The following is a 13,655-nucleotide window of genomic DNA, read 5'->3' on the forward strand; positions in this document are numbered from 1 at the left end:
CTAGGTTGGTGAACATGTGGATAGTCAAGGGGAGTGGTTCAGAGAGAGGATGGAAGCTCTGTTCCCTTTCCCCATACTTTGCCCTATGCATCTCTTCCATCTGGCTGTTCTTGCGTTATATCCTTTTGCAATAAACAGGTGACCTAGTAGGTAAGATGTTTCTCGAAGTTTCCAATCCAGCAAATTAATCGAACCCAAGGTTCAGAGGTACAGGTTCAGACAAGAACCTGGACTTGCAACTGGCATTCTGAGTTGAAGGGGATTGGAGGACCTTCCAGTCTGCAGCTGGTGGGCAGACCCACAGGTAACAAACATGTGACTGGCAGGTGAAGTGGGGGTGAGGGAGTAAGTTGTCTTATGAGACTAAAACTTTAACTTGTGGAGTGTGACGCTACCCCAGGTGGATAGTGTCTGAATTGAATCGAATTTCCAGACACCCTGCCTGTTGACTGAGAACTGCTTCTTGCTGGCGAGGGGAACACCTCGCTTCCGAATGCACTGGAATTAAGTCCCAATACCTAACATCCCAGGAGAACATGAATAGAAGTTTTATCAGAAATCAAACTATGTTCCTGTAATTTCTGCACTTTTATGTTGTAGAAGCAAGTTCTGCACTCTTTTATGCTCTGATGATAAAAACGCTTTTCATAGATTTTACTGTCACTGTTTTTCTCATAGTTTATTTTTTATAATCACATATTTTTAACTAAAGCATTGAGTTCATAGACCCTCAATTGAGAAAATATGAATTTCTGAGACAGCACAGATTTTCATCACTAAGTCACTATTATTTGCTATAGAACAGTAAAAAAAAAATGCCTTCATTCTTTTCCAACTTTTAAATGACAACCAGAGAGAACTTGAGGCTGTGATATACTAAAAAATGCAATGTTCTTTGTTACCTTAAGCTCCCAGCAATTCTCACCAATCTGTAGGCAATATTGATATTGAATCCCAGGAAAATTTCAACTTAAACTACTCCGCTTCTTTGTCAAGTGATTGCCTATTAGGAGAAAAATCTTGCCGACGTTGGCATATGAATTTAAATTAAACTTCCTGATGATTGTTGCAACTTAGAAGCAACACCTGCTTCCCTTTTGGAAAAATTTGTATCCTTCCCTGGGTTTCCGTGGGCCCTGTTCAATGAGCCGGAGCCAGTCGCTTCCATCAGCCCAAAACCTCTGGTCCTATTTCCTCATTTGATTCTCCTCTTGAAACGCGATCAAACTTGGTTGTTGTGTTGGGGCTAAGAAAAACTTATCAGTGAAGTTAGTGTGGCTTCTCTGGACTGGAGAACTCACCAGATTAGGGCTGTGTCTTAGAATTCAAAGTCCTGCTCTTTCACTTCAGCAATTTTCTCTGTTTAAGATGAATCCAATTATGCTCTCTGATAAAACAAAATATTCAAATCATCTATAAGTGATCCACTGGTAAGCAAATAATAAATACCATTATTGCTTGCTAGGAGAGCTTGATCACAGATAATCATCTTTTCTGGGCATCTCCCCAGTTCCCCCAAACCCTTGGCAATAACCTTTTTGTTTTTATGAGTTTATTTAGGTTAGTTCTGTATCTTGTTTATTGTGAATAATGTCGCAGCAAACATTAATGTGCAAATATCTATCCAATATATTTATCCAGAGATGGGATTGTTGGATTTTTTGGTAGTTCTGTTTTTAATTTCTCAAGGAATACTGTTTTCTATAATGGTTGTACCAATTTACATTTCTTGTAATGATGAGCAAAGGTTTCCTTTTCACAACATCATCACCAGCATTAGTTATCTACTATTTTTGATAACAGCCATCCTAAGGGGTATTAGGTAGTTTTGATTTGTGATTCCCTGATTATTATTGATGTTGAGCACCTTTTCATAGAGCTGTTGGCTATTTGTATATCTTCTTGGGAGAAAAGTTTATTCATTTCATTTCCTTATGTATTTATGTATGTATATATGTATGTATGTATTTTATTTAAATTCAATTTGCCAACATATAGTATAACACCCAGTGCTCCTTTCATCAAGTGCCCTCCTCAGTGCAGTCACCTAGTTACCCCATCCCCCCACTCTCCTCCCTTCTGCAGCCCTTTGTTTTTTTCCCAGCGTTAGGAGTCTCCCATGGTTTGTGATATTTAAATTGGATTATTCTTTTTTTGCTATTCAGTTGTATGAGTTCCTTATGTATTTTAAATATTTAACCCTTTATCAGATATGTGGTTTATAAATATTTTCTCCCAGTATCTCTTTATTTATTTTTCTGTCTGGATGATATATTCTGTTGAGAGTAAGGTATTGAGGTCTCCTACTATTATTCCATTGCTATCTATTTCCTCCTTGCTTCTGTTCATATTTGCTTAACAAACATGGTACCCCAATGCTTGGTGCATATATAATTGTTGTATCCTTTTAATAAATTGACTCTTTTATCATTGTATAATGAATTATTGAGTTACAGTCTATTTTGTCTGGTCTAAGTGTAGCTACCTCTGTTCTCTTTTGGTTTTCATTGGTATGGAGTGTCTTTTCTCTAGCTTTGATTCCTCTTTATTGTTTGTCTACCAACTATAGGTTTTTGCCTTGTGGTTACCATGTAGCTTGCATAAAACATCTTACAGTTATAAGACTCTATTTAAAGCTTAGATCTTAACTTTGATCACATACGAAAACTCTACCCTTTCCCCCCTTTCACATTTTATGCTTTTGTTATCATAGATCATATCTGTTTATATTGTGTTCATTAACAAATTATTGTAGCTATTACTAGTTTTAACACCTCTGCCTTTTAATCTGTATACTTAAGTGATTTAAGACACCATGACAGTATCAGAGTATTCTGAATTTGATTCTATATGTATCTTTGCTAGTGAGTTTTACACCTTCATACATTTTCATGTCACTAATTAATTTCAGCTTGAATGCTCTTCAGTATTTTGTAAGCCAGGTCTAATTGTTTGTCTCGAAAAGCCTCTTTCTCTCCCCCATTTCTAAAGGAGAGTCAAGCATTCTTGACTAGTAGATTTTTTCTTTCAGCACTTTGAATATAGCATCCCACTCTCTTCTGGCATGTAAAGTTTTGGCTGAGAAATCTGCTAGTAGCCTTATAGATTTCCTTTGTAAGAGATTAGTTTTTTTGTTTGTTTGTTTTGTTTGTTTGTTTGTTTTTGTTTGTTTGTTTGTTTGTTTTTGTTTTTTTTGCAGCTTCAAAATTCTCTCTTTATCTTTGGCTTTTGATAGTTTTATTAAAATGTGTCTTAGTGAAGTCCTCTTTGGGTTGTAGCTGTATGGGGAGTTATGAACATCACGTGCATACACACATAGCAGGAAGGGAGTGCTTAAGAATAACATAGTAAAAATAATTCCTAGCAATCATAATCACAAATAAGCAAACCTTCCCATGAACTTATGTCTAGTTCTTTCACTTCAAAGTGAAGCTCCTGAATTCTAGAATTCTCTTTACACACACACACACACACACACACACATATATATATATATGGATGTATATAGATAGATAGATATAGAGATATAGATAGATATAGATATATAGATATATGTAGATATATATATCTGCCACATATAACTCACCTTTAATTCACTTCAGATGAAGTTCTACTGGTATTTCCGGTGTGAAATTTCTTATTGGGACGCCTGGGTGCCTCAGCAGTTGAGCGTTTGCCTTCGGCTCAGGATGTGATCCCAAGCCTGGGATCGAGTCCCATATTGGACTCCCCACAAGGAGCCTGCTTCTCCCTCTGCCTATGTCTCTGCCTCTCTCTCTGTGTCTCTCATGAATAAATAAATAAAATCTTAAAAATTCCTATTAATAATATCACTAAACTTCTAATTCCTAAACTCATTGGTTGCTTCTGCCTTTTTCCTGAATTCTAGCACATCTGACACTACTGAGGACCCTCCACTTTGAGACATTTTATGAAAACTCACACGCTATATGTTCACCTTTTACTGAAGGGAAAATAATGTACATAATGACTGTGTTTAGGCACATTGCTATATGATTTGTTCCTGAGAATATCTCTTTGGCATAGAATTATTAGTCTTCTTTGGCACTGCTGACTAATGTATTAATGAAATGCATTCTTTCTCATCACGTTTCTATCACTTTCTAGTCCAGAAGTCCTACATTGGGTCCAGACTTTCTTATTTCTGTTCTTCTCTCCAAACTGATCCCAGGGATTTAACATGAATTCTAGCTACAAATGTCTCCTTCATCCTTTAAACGAATCTTCCCATTTGCTCAGATTATAGCATTGCAAAAGTGGAGTACAGTCACCAACTCTGTCTTTTCGATACTTCCACAGAGAAGTGCCCAGGTCTTTTTTGTTTTATCAGTTTCTCCATATATAACAAGGAGACAACAATAATCTGCATCACATCAAAAGCAGCAGCAATGACAGGAACTATAAACAAGTGAGGTAACACAGTTTTCTAAATTCTTTAAAAAGTGTAGTTGATGATTTCCTCAGATCAAGAAACTAAGTTTCCTTTTTTTCCTGGCTCCCCTTGAAAAGTAGCTTGTATGAGGACAACTGTCATTTTTTTCATGCAAACTGTCATTCAGAAATATTTTTGTCTCCAGGAAGGAGATCCTGCCATTTGCAACAGCATGGATGGAACTGGAGGACATTATGCTAATTAAAATAAACCAGAGGTGGGAGGTGGGGTGGGGAGATGGGGGGTGGGGAGGTATGTAGGGAGGTGTAGGGGGCAGATGGGTAGATGCTACAAAGGCTACAAAGATGCAGCTATGCAGAACGAAAAAAGTACAGAGATCTAAGGTATAGTCTGTAATACTGAGAACTACAATCCATAACACTGTATTGAATACGGGGAATTTGCTAAGAGAATAGCTTTCAGACACTCTCACTGCACATACATACAAAAACAACTATGTGGGAAAAATGAATATGTTAATTAGCTTGACTGTAGAAATTATTTCACTCTGTAGATGTATCTCAAATCATAATGTTTAAACATATACAATTAAAAACCAAACTTTGTCTCTGGATTAATCCCTTTCACCAGGCAATACAGTCTACCCAGTTTGCTGGCCTATAGCTAATGTTTCTCTTTATATAAATTTTGGTGCATCTGATTCTCCATTCAAAGATGCAATTCAATGACAAGTAGGAAATGATGGTAGAAGACAAAGTTAACTTTTTAATAATTTAGGATATGCAAAATGGCATTTACATGTCCTCTATTATTTTTATTTAATTTTATTTATTTAATTTTATTTATTTTATTTTATTATTTTATTTTAGTGAACAAAAGCACTTGTGAGTGTATATGTATAAGATATGGACACAAATTTGCGTGTTTACACATGGACTTTAAATTATTCATGAGCAATCCCTTTCCAAAGGTTATTTTCCAAATTTGATTTTGATTATTTTCATCGTTAAACTCTAGGTTGTTTGGGCAAGTTCAAAACTAGAACTTCAAAGCTCAACTCAAAATAGTGCCCTCCTTCTCCCACATTTCTTTTCCTTCTTCTACTTCCTGTTCCTCATCTCATTCCTCTTCCCCATCCTTTCCCACCGTGCCAGCTCCAGAGCACAAGATACAATGGAGTCTTGCCAATACAATTGTTTCACAGATAGAATGAAGCTAGGGGAATTCAGAAATTTGGGGTAACAGACATTCTAATTTGAAAAGCTGAATACATTTTTATGCAAAAATACTATTCATTAATCTGATACGTAATGACGAGTTTGATTTTTTAGGCTGGCTTAAGTTAGCTACATCTTCTATAGTGGCTTCTATGGCAAAATAGCTTATAAGCTCCCAATAACTATTAACCTTTGGGACTTTGTCCTGTGAATCAGCACATACCCTTTATATGGAATTCCAAACTTCCTGCTCCTAGCAACACTTGGCTACCTTTCATTTTTCAAGACTCTTCAATACCACTTTCATTGTGTTGACTTTATTCTTACTTATAATATATATTTACTGGCTTTGAAGTGTGTCCAAACAGAACAAAATTGGCTTCAATGTATGACTTTCAATCTCTCTAGAAAGCATTGCACTTATTCTATTTGTTAACTTAGGAAAAAACAACTGAGAGGTGAATTTATTTGTGAGAGAGTTTATATATTCATGAAGATACATTTGTTCTTGAAAGGTTATTTTCTGCAAAGTAAGATATAGCATTACTTCCTGTGTCCAGCCCTCTATGCAAAAGAGCTATTTCTAGTCTTAGGACTAAGTGCTATGTCATATAGCTAGGAAAGGTATGAGGTTTGTTTTTTTTCTTGTGTTTTTGTTTTCCATTTCTAACTTCTGATCGTTTAAGCATTTTCATAGGCAGTGATAATAACCTTGACATTCACAAGGTATTGAAATGACATATAGGTAAAACTAAGTCACTTCTTTCTGTGAAAGAACTCTGGTTTAGCAGAAAGGCAGTGGGTCTCCAAGTCAAATGTTGGTTTATAGCTCAGCTCTGATGTGTCTTGGATATGAGAGATTTAGCAACTATTTAACCTTGGTAGCCTTGATGTCCTCATATGAAATGTTGGTCCTTCCTCATACATTTGTAGTTAGGAAATAATAAATTCTTTAATCCCATATAATAAACATTTAAGAATGTTATCTATAATTCTTATTATAAGAATATAAGAATTCTTATATAAGAAGATTCTAGGATTCTATAAAGAACAGCTGTAAGTAACAATGATACGTTACTTCTACTTCATGGAACACCACATAAATAGGAAAAATTCATTATCTTTTATTCATTATCTTTTATTCATTAATTCTCTCTCCAACATAAAATATTGCATTAATACCTACTATGTGCCAGGCATTGTGCCAAGTTCTAGATGTACATCAATAAATAAAACAATAAAACCTCATAGAGCTTACACTCTGGACTTTGTATTTCTTCAGTTTTCAAGTTTCTTTAACTATTCAGTTAAAAGATAAGCTTTGTTTTTCAACTAAAAATTATGACATTTTTCACTTTTATTTATCCTAGACTGCTCAAAGTAGAATGACTTTTGGAACTGTCATATATAAATCATGGGCTGCTGATATGATAGGTAACTGTCTGTCCAAAATGCTCATACAACTCAAAGTAATTCTTCATTAAACTGTAATTACACAAGCTTACAGTGACTATCTCTGCTTGAATATAAGCTTTTTTTATGTAGGGGCTCTAATTTACATTTGCTTTTCATTATTAACCCCTGTAATAGTACATACAATAGGTACTCAATGGATTTTGAATGAGTAAATTAATTTCTCCAGGAACAGCCCCATCATTTCCTCACACTTCATCTTGAAACACTAATGTAGAGGAAAAGAAGAATTTTGTAAATTCAGGGATGAACACTGATGACATTTTATATTCACTTGGACCAAATCTGAGTAAGGAAATGTAAGAAATTAGAGAGTAATAGGTATATGTGTTGGGTTGGCTGTCATATTATCTAGGGATTTTAGGACATCAGTAGTCTCAATTAACCAAGGCTGTACAGTCAGCAAAGGTGACCCTGCGTATAACTTGTTGTATGACAGAGATAAAGTGATGAATTTGAGTCCCAAATAATCCCCTAAATAAACACACTATAGCTCTTCAATTGTTTTCCTAAGAATTATTGGACACTTACTAAGGAAGATGGTGAAATAAAGCAATATGAGCCTCATCTCCCATCCTTGCCTAACCTACTTACAATCTTAGAGATATCAATAACTGAAGAGAGACAGGACCAAAAGGAGAAAAACCAGAGTTCTTAGAACACTTTCATGATATATACCATCTACTGAAGAGTTAAGAGTTGGAAATAGAGCATGGTTTTGGCTTTTCTGTAATTTTTGTTATTCATAGGCATAGCATATACTGATAATTTTGGATATTAAAATATGCCATATTAAAATATGCCACAAACTATTTGAATATTAATTTGTTCTCTCTCTTTTTAGCATATAATGTATTATTTATAGAGTCCTCATGGTAGTCCCAGTACAATCTATTGAATGTGGAATATTTCACGAACAAGTCTTACCATCTTTATTATAATACTGGCTTTGTCTTCTAGAATTCTTAAAATATCAAGTAGAAAAGAAAAATCCAAGAAGCCAAATTTAATGGCACAAAACCAAGACTTTAGGCTAAAAAGTATTTGCAAATGTTTCCACTTGCATTTGGAGATTCTGCATCTTAACTAAAAATGCCTATTAACATAGTGTGACATTTTCATTTGAAACATACAATTTATTCCAGGGAAAAAACACATCAAATCGCAATAACCTCACTTTGCTAGACATAGCAAACTAAAGTAAGTAGTGTATGATGCAAGTAAATTGAAATAGGCTAGAGATTATTGGTGGTGGGAAAAATGAAAATTAATATATTTATTAAAATTAATAGATTAATATGAAATATATTTATGTTTTAAGAAACACATAGTCGTTATTGTAGGGAATGTGTTTTACCTCTCTATGGTGAAGGAGTGAAACACAAAAAGAAACAAGAATAACAGTACAGCCATATGGGACCATGTAATTGTAACAAGTGTGCGGTATCTAACAAATCACTTCAAAACGTAATAGTTTAAAACAATAACCATATAGTTAATAGTTTACTCAAAATTCTGTCGCTCTGCTTGGCAGTATGCTTGGGTTGGACAATGTGGTTGGAGTAGGTGATAAAAAATGGTTTTATTCACATGTTGGTGCTAGCTGTGGGCTGGGCCATTTGTCTCCAACAATTTGGTCCTAGCCTGTCTTTTTCATATGCTGACAGCATTCTAGGTGCACAAGACCCAAGGTGCAAATTCTTTGCAAACCCTTCCTTATGGCATCTTTGCTGATATCCCACTAGTTTTACAGCAAGTCATCTGACCACAAGCCCAAGACCAATGTGGCTGGGAACTACACAACAACATGGAGAAAGGAAGAGGATTCATTGGTGCCATCACTGCAACACTTCAACATGATAATTTATCAGCATATCCATTGAATATATCCCTACTATCATCTGGATAGTAGTGCATGTGGATAGGTAGTAAGGAAGAGGATAAGTAAATAAAAGCCACGGAAGCCATAATAAAATGAGAATTTTCAACCTTTAATCTCCACTACACTCAGGGAAATAATCAATCATCACATCTCTTCCCAAATTGCATATATATTGGCCATTTAAGTCTTTCTTCTTTCAAAGGAAATCACAACCTCTAAGGCACCAGATTAACAAATGCTTGAGAAAGCTTGTAAAATAATAAAATCTTAGAAACATAGTCTTTTTGAAAGGAATGCAGTCATCCATTTATAAAGTGCTCGTCGAATTCAGTCCCTTCATGATGCATGACAAGCGCTTCAACGACTCAAAAGAGTGGGAAGAGTATAGACTTCAGAGTTGGGTTCAAACTGAAATCAAGTCTCCCAAGATCCTTTCTTTTAAAAATCAAGAATAGTTTAGTTTAATTGAAAATAATATCTCCCATTACACATGCGCTTGGTACATATTACTTTTTGTGGCCCAGAGTCCTTATTGTCTTGGTCAAACAGGTCTGTGATCCGTGGCCTCACGACAAGACACTTTCAGTTAATCATCTCAAAATACGATAGAAAATTCTAACCCCAGGAATCACGCAGACTGAAGGTAGAGAAGGGGGCTAAAGATTGGTTCTCCCACTGGCTCACTCCCTGTCCAGCTTTGAATACTTTCTTATTTTCACTGACCATTTGTTTCCTCTTGTATGAAATGCAAGGCTTAAAGGGAGCCTGGGCATGGGGAAGTGTGGGTTGAATGTAAGCTGAATCATACTAAGGAAGCATTCTGGGGACATTATTCATCTTGCTGTGGGAAGGGGAAGCCCTGGGGTGATATATATAGAGAGAGATATTTTAAGATTTAAAACTATTCGACATGTTTGCCTTCTAAGCAAGTTTAGTGCTCCTACACAAGCAGCATAGGGAAGCTGGGAAGGAAATACTGAGCCTCGCTCCTTTTCTGCCATAAGGGCATCGGGGAGTCTTTACCTCCTTGTTATGTTCCTAGAAAGGAGAATGTTAGCTTTTCTGTCTTCTCTTCTTTCCTTGTCCCCACCCCTTCCTCTATTTTTCTTTCCCTTCTTTCTCTACTTTAAGTCAATCATTATGTAATAGTTATCAATTGCTACTTATGTTCAGTGATGCCAAGCTGCACAAGCCATGAAGTGTGAATTGCCTCTTGTCTTCCGTCAGACATTTTTCTACAGAGAAGTCTACTTCTAGGGAATTGGGCTTCATCTCCCGCATTGCATAGCATGCTCTGTTGATTCTAGTTAGGAAGAGATTGGTTGGTCTTTTCTTATTTACATCTTACTCATTCTCCTCCACTGGTATGCACTTTGCCCAGACACACACCATGCTCTTCCAGCCGTGCCACATTTGTTCATCATTCTCCTTCAGATGAACCATTACATCGGTTTTCATTGATCCAAGATCACCTTAACCCGTCTGAGGTCTGATCTTTGTTGGCATGTGTGCTCATTTTCTGGATTTCCGACTGACTCTTAAAAGGCAATTCATCCAAAGGAGGACCCATTACCCCTGTATCATCAGGTCCTCACTGCGCCAAAGTCAGTATCCTAAATTCTTGATTTCAACTGGCAGTACTATTAGGGAGTCATATCTGACATCACTTTATCGGTTCTCCTACAGCCAAACTTCAGGTCCTGGAAATTCTCCCTGTCAAAACTTATCTCCGTGATTCTTGTAATTGCCTCCTAACTCTCTGTCCCATTCCCTATTTTTTTTTTCCCCTTTCAATCCATCCTACATGTGATTCCCAAACTCATCATTCGAAAGCTTGGTTTTGTCCACAGCTTTCACTTGCTCTATTGTCTACAGCGAGCAAGCAAGCAAACAAAAACCCCAAAAATAAAATATTCCGGTCTTGCACCTGAATTCTAACCAATATCTCCCATTAACATTTTTGCAAGGTTCTTAAGCTCCTGTTTTCTTGGTCACTCTTGCTGTGGTGTCTCATACTTTACCTAAGCTGTTCTGTTTTCTCACCCTAGGTTCACTTTAACCAGACACAATTACTTCTTCTTAACCACCTTCACTCAAAGTTCCACTTCCAACAAGCATCATGTTGCTGAAGTTTGCCAAGGATTACTGGTGCAAGAAATGATGGTACAGTTACCAACATAATATCTTGCTGTGGTTTGAATATTTGTGTTCCCCCCAAATCCATGTGTTCAAATCCTAATACCTAGATGACAGTACAAGGAGGTAGGGCCTCTTTGAGGTACTTAGGTCTTGAGGTGGAGCCTCACGAATGCAACTAGTGTCTTTCTAAAAGAGAACCGAAGCACTCCCCAGCCCCCTTCTGTCACACGAGGACAATGAGAAGGCCCTGGCTATGAATCAGGAACAGAGCTCTCACCAGAATGTGACCATGCTGGCACCTTGATCTCAGAGTTCCCGGCTTCCAGAAGTGTCAGAAACCAATTTTCATTGTTTATGAGCTACCTCGTCAGTGGTATTTTGTTATAGCAACCCAAATGGACTAAATCACATATCAAATTATATGAGGTTTTGTTTGATGCCTAGAGTGACTTATTAGACACATTTTGTTCCTAGTAGCCTGGCCTTCTGCTGCATTTCTGAGACCTTTGTCTCAGTGAGCCTTACGTCTCTGTTCTCTGAGCCTTACCAACCCTTTCAAAAAATAAGATCCCTCATATTTTCTTCCAAGTATAAATTTGGCCTTGTGAGACTGATGCCCAGATGGGACCAATGGCACGCAAGCAGGTACCCATTATCCTCAGGATAGATTCAGCTTCCCCCAGTCTTTCATGATCCAGCATCTACCTTCCTATCAACTCTTTTCTTACACCCCCAGCCATATGTTCTTCTCCAAGTGAATACTGAAATACTGCTGGGGTGTTTTTTTTGTTTTCTGAAAGTACTATGCTTTTTTTCTCTGAGGTTTTGCACTTGATGTGCCGTCTGCCTGTAACATGATATGGGATTTTCCCTGTCCCATACAGTAATCAGCTCAGACATGATCTCTTAAAAGACTTTCCTGATTATCTATCCCATTCTGACCTGACTTATGATCCATCTTCTCTGTACTTGTAGTTGTCTGGTCATGCATTGATCCAAATTAATATTTTCTTGCAGATTTCTGTTAAAAAAATGTATGGTGTGATTGTCCCTGAGAGCTGTAACTATGTTTTGTTTTTAATTGATGTGACTCCACAATTCCTACCTAACATAGAATAGACAATCGAAAAATGTTTTTGTACAAATTAATTAATTGTCATTTGAGTTTTGATTTGCCTATAACCACTTTGAGGGCCTGTTTCCAAATATCTTTGAAAGAGAATTAAAGCATGTCTTAGGCCACACTACTTTACACTTAAACTGGTTGTAAGGATTTATTCTCCTATGTTTGAGTCACATGATCATGTATGTACTATTCATTCCTGACTTAGTTTTGAAGATTGTGCATCATAATATGGAAATAGTAGGTAAACTAATAACAGTAATAGTTACTGAGGTTGGTAAATCTCATCTTGTGCCTTTGTTTTCACATGAAGTAAGGAAGAATGAGAAGTTATCCTATACAACGTTGGCAGGTAGGATTTTAGCGACATTTGGGAAAGAAAAAAAAGTATGTTTTACAAAGGGGCAGCTCACGGAGTTAATTTCTTTGTCATTGTAATGACATACCGTTTTCATTTCCCTCTGCTAAGGCATATTCTCTGCTAAACTCTGGTATCATTTAGTGCTTGGAACTATTGCCCCCTAGATATTTGTCTCTCAACATAAACAATTCAAAGGCAACTTTGGAATGTTCCCACGCTAGTTATGGGATATACTAGAAAAGGGGCTTTAATGTGTCCTATGTCCCTTAGGTCCTTTGTAAAGTTAAACAACTCGACAATTATGCCTTAAAAAAATCATTCTCCCACTCAGAGATCTAAGGACATCTATCCAAATACATTTGTGTTCTTCTCTTATTGAATATTCTCTAAATAGTCTCTCATGTGGTATCTATAGGGAACAATCCAATTCTTAGGAGTTTGGCTTTCCTAACGCTGACTTCTAGCTTTCTTGGCAGAAATATGGTCCAGTGTTAATGAGCACAGTGACATCCAAAATCCCACTATCTTTAGGTGGACACTAGTATACCTGAGCCTCAAATTTCTTACTTCACAATCAGATCCTTTGAAATTTTTATGTGGAAAGTCTGATCCTGCTCTTATTGCTTTTTCTGTCCTCCAGAGAGATACCAAGAACCGTACGTGGTTTTCCAAATGTGGAATTTCACAGAGGATCTATTTCTACTTGCATGGCCCAATGATCTGCTGGTCAGTGCCTCGTGAATTAGTCTGTGCTGGTTTCACATGTCTGAGAAAAAGAAAAATAAGGCACCTCAGAGTTTTCCATTATGTTGATTTTATTCATTTAATGGATTTTCTTTTATTTTGAGATAATATCTTTTAAGTTCTCTGTGTTACAATATCATTCGTCTTATGAAATGATGATGACAGTAGATGGAAGTTAATTACTTGAACATGCCCTTACTTGGAAAAATCAAAATGTTTAACACTTATTTTTCTTCCCCCAAACATATTTTGGAGATACTTACTTGCTTGTAAAATTCAAAATATTAAGAATCTTTATAAAA

The sequence above is a fragment of the Canis lupus genome, chromosome 21 (genome assembly GCF_011100685.1).
Source record: "Canis lupus familiaris isolate Mischka breed German Shepherd chromosome 21, alternate assembly UU_Cfam_GSD_1.0, whole genome shotgun sequence".
In the NCBI taxonomy this organism is placed as follows: domain Eukaryota; kingdom Metazoa; phylum Chordata; class Mammalia; order Carnivora; family Canidae; genus Canis; species Canis lupus.